Source organism: Palaemon carinicauda, chromosome 20 (assembly GCF_036898095.1).
Source record: "Palaemon carinicauda isolate YSFRI2023 chromosome 20, ASM3689809v2, whole genome shotgun sequence".
Classification (NCBI taxonomy): domain Eukaryota; kingdom Metazoa; phylum Arthropoda; class Malacostraca; order Decapoda; family Palaemonidae; genus Palaemon; species Palaemon carinicauda.
The window spans coordinates 128,647,844-128,652,342 of NC_090744.1; positions in this window are offsets into that span (position 1 = coordinate 128,647,844).

Genomic DNA, 4,499 nt, shown 5'->3' on the forward strand with positions numbered 1-4,499 from the left:
TTTATTCTCAGAGCGGATCCTGACAGTACACCCGCAGGTCACGATCGGAGGAAAGTTGCTTCATCCTTAAATTTCCTTAATTGTATGGATTTTGAACATCTCCGTTCATACACTGGCTGGAAGTCTTCCAGAGTGTTCTTTCGCCACTATGCGAAGCAAGTGGAGCAACTAAAGAGTTCTGTGGTAGCAGTGGGTTGCGTCGTTAACCCTGCTGTTTAACTCTGCGAGGAACAGTGGTTTTAATTGGACAATTAATTCCAGGGTGAGTGTGTAGTTACATTCTGTGCTACAAACTAAGTGAGGCACTGAGGTGCCCACGTTGACTGTTCCACTTCCAAAGGTGAACCTAGCATAAGTGCAGACATGTGTGCCGAGCGTTTCTAACGCTAATGTAACTGATTAGTAATACAGACTTTTCTGACCTTCATACCTCGGTATGTTAAAAGTGGCACTAATGTTTTTCTTTCAGATAAACAAGTTTCTGTTTACTATCAGACTTATGCTTAAAGTTTTGGTTATACTCTTCATATATACATATATATATATATATATATATATATATATATATATATATATATATATATATATATATATATAGAATTGTTATTAACCTGTCTGTTTATTGTCTATCAATAAACTTGTTCTTGAGAACCTTGCGTCTCCTTCACCTGTGTCAATTTATTGATATAATAGAGCATTCATTTTATGTATATTTATCTGGGATAATTCTAATAGATTGTTCCTGTATGCAAGCTATGTTGCATTGGTTTATGCTTTCCCTTATCGGGAGGACTCCGTCCCAGAAGGGGACGGTGGCGGGTTTACAAGTTTCCTCCTATGCGGATATAAACCTTTGTCCAATACAAGTATTGTGCGGAGAACTGGTCGATATTTCATATTGACGCAGTGGTTCTTTACAAACTATGCTTTACTTAATATAGGGTGAGACCACTATATTAGCTTGCCTGGTATTCATACATAGGTATATGTACTCTTCGAGACTTTTCCAGAGTATAGTAGGACTCTTCCCTGTAGGTGGCAGGAAGCTCTAACATGGTTTATGGTTAGTTGAAAAGATGTATAACGGTAACATCTTCGGTCTCTAGGTCTAGTCGACCGGGAAAAATTACCTCCGGGGAGTACGGCACGTTCTGAGAATCCACAGATACAGTAATGCTCTGGTATACTTCCATCAGGACGACATGGCTTGAGCCCAAAAAACGGATTTTGAGCGAAGCGAAAAATCTATTTTTGGGTGAGATGGCCATGTCGTCCTGATGGACCCGCCCTTCCCTTTCTATGAAAGGGCTGTAGGACCCCTCCCTACATACAGTATCTGTAGCACCTCGTGTATGCTACAAGGAATGCAGATGGCGCCAGGATTGGCGCCAGGCACGCTTACGAAACTGGAGAAGAGGGAGCCTTGGGAGCGGCTCCCCCTTTTTCTTTCCCGTTGTCGTTTCTTGCCAATTGACCCCTCGATACGTAATCTCTGTTTGGGGTGCAGATTGCCATGTGGCGTGTCAAGAATACGTCCTCTGATATGTCGCGATATCCCTTTCATTAGGGATATTAATGTTAACAGTGCAATCATTTAAGCCAGCCTCAACTTGGTGCCTTTCCCAAGCCCGAGTAAATGGGGAGGGTTGGCGGCAGGAAAGACAACCGGCCATGAAAAATTAGCCAAAACCAATATGGCCAGTGGAGATTGTGAGATTAAAATTAATGATAGGGCGTTCCCCGTAGGCGACGCATTGGGACCTCGCCTGATCCCTCCGAAAAATCGGCAAGGACTACCCAGTCATGGGCGGGCTGGGTTAAAGAGGCAAGCTCAGGGGAAAATATCTGAGGAGAGGATGAGAGTAGCAACTCTGAAAGTGGGAACAATGACTGGAAAAGGGCAGGAACTGGTTGACCTCATGGAGACAAGGAAGATTGAAGTGCTGTGTGTGTGCAGGAGACCAGGTGGAAGGGAAATAAGGCAAGAGAACTAGGCGAAGGTTGTAAATTTTATTACAGTGGAGCAAATATGGAAGGAAGAAATGGTGTAAGAATAATATTATCGAAAGATTTGAAGGAAGGTTTGATTGGAGTGAATAGGAAAAATGACAATTATGAGTCTAAAACGGAGATTAGGAGCAACACTAGTCAATATGGTGTGTACCTATACCCCGCAAGCTGGATGTACAGAGGAGGAGAAGGATACATTCTGGGAGAGAGACCAGGAGCTTAGAATAATTCCTGCAAGGGGAAAGGGTAATTATAGGAGGAGATCTGAATGGCCACTTGGGAATTAGTATGAAAGGGATAGAGAGAGTGCATGGAAGTTGGGGTGTGGGGGAGAGAAATGATGGGGGAGAAAGAGTGATTGATTTTGCATTGGCTTTTGATCTAGCAATGATCAACACCTTCTTTGAGAAAAAGATCAATAGACTTATTACTTACAGTAGCAGTGGCAGGGAGAGCCACATAGGTTTGCTGATGTGTAAGAGAGACCATCTGACGGAGATTAGAAATTGCAAGGTGATAAATGGGGAGAGGGTAGCAGCGCAACACAGGTTAGTGGTATTTGATTGCAGACTAAGGAGAAGTAAAAAGACGAGAATGGACCCAAACATTAAGTGGTGGAAATTGAAAGAGGCAGAACTGAGAGTCTTGTTTAAGGAAAGAGTGCTGGAAGCAGTAAGGTTACATGAGGATGTACAAGAATGGTGGACAGAGAATAGTAAAGTGATTCTAAGGATTGGTGGGGAAGTACTTCGAAAGTCATCTGGAAGAAGACCCCCAAATGATAAAAGAATCGTGGTGGTGGAATGATAAGGTGCAAGAACGGGAAAAAACCAAGAAAGAAGCCAAGAGGAAGGCAGATCTATCAGAACAAGAGCAGGATAAAGAAGACTATAAGCAAGCAAAGAAAGAAGCAAGTAGAGCAGTAACAAAGGCGAAGGCCAAGACATTAAATGAAGTCTATAAAGAGATGGAAACACCAGAAGGAGAGAAGAAAATATTACGAATTGCTAAGGCCTGAGATGCTGCATCTAAAGACCTGACGCAGATAAGGGAAATAAAAGATAGCAATGGTATAGTTCTAGCAGAAGAGAATGAAATTAAAAGAAGGTGGGAAACTTTTTTTGAAAGACTATTTAATGAGGAGAACCCAAGAACAGTATTTGAAGATGGACTCCCAAACGAGGCAGTTACCATAGGAGTGACTAGAAGAGAAGTAGAACAAGCAGTTAAGAAGATGAAAAATAATAAAGCTGCAGGACCGGATAATATACCAGTAGAGGTATGGAAGAGTCTTGGAGAGGAGGGCATAGATATCTTGTGGAACCTGATGCAAAAGATCTTCAATCAGCTTTGTACAGCTAGGAAAAATACAAATTATCCTTAAAATTTGTAGTTTGTTCCTACGCCGATGCAAACCCTAACAGATATTTTACGGTTGTCTAAAACCTTTCCACTGCTCAGTATTCCTTGTTAGATTTTATGCTTGAACAACTTTAGACCTTCTGACTGAATCTGAATAATAGACTACTTTAGACCCTTTGAGTTCATCTGAATAATACGGATAGGTTCAGAATATAGTTTGGCTGATATGTGTTCATTTGGAATTCTCCCAGTTACACATATAATCATTTTCCTTATTATTCCTGGTTGGAAAAGTAAGATGTTACGGACCAAAGGGCTTCAATACGGAGAACAGCACAATGCAGAAAGGATATTGTAAATGAAAAATAATTGAAAACTAGAAAATCACTCTGAGAGAGCAGATGTCCACCACGACAGCTTATTTATCGAAACCAGCTGGCCTCTCCCAGAATGAACTTGGGGTTAAGGTTATTGTTAATTCGGTCGACCGTTTGCTCTACCTTCACCTTTTACCTTTGACCTAGAATTACCAAAACTGAATTACTTCCACGTCTCAGTATAGCAATTAATCCATGGAAATTTCATTATTTTATGAGAAAGATTGTGACCAGGAAGTTGTTTACAAACAAACAAATAGACAAACGGACAAAGAGACAAAAAGGGGCGAAAACATAACCTCCTTCCAACTTAGTTGACGGAGGTAAAAATATAATTATCCTAAGTTAAACGGCAATTTTACAAAACTAATGTCTAACTGTTCAACAGAAAAGCATTTGTAACAAGTTTGAATTTTTTAAAGTTCTACCGATTTAACCACCAGATTACGAAGATCGGTCCACAACCTGGGTACAGCTGGAATAAACTTCTCAAATACAGTTTAGTATTCAACCTTATAGTACAGAAGGTAAGACTATTAAAGTTAACTGTAGTAGACACTTCAAGCTTTTGGAAAAGTAATGAAAGTAGGAGCTAAGAGGGTGAGTCACTTTAAAAGCACCAGCTCCGTTCACTGCCAGAAAACATATTTCATAATCCTTTTTTTTATGAAACAATAGAATATAAAGAATATAATCAGCTAAAGAGGATGCACCTGTCTATATTTTCCTTAACTCTGACCATTAACTAAA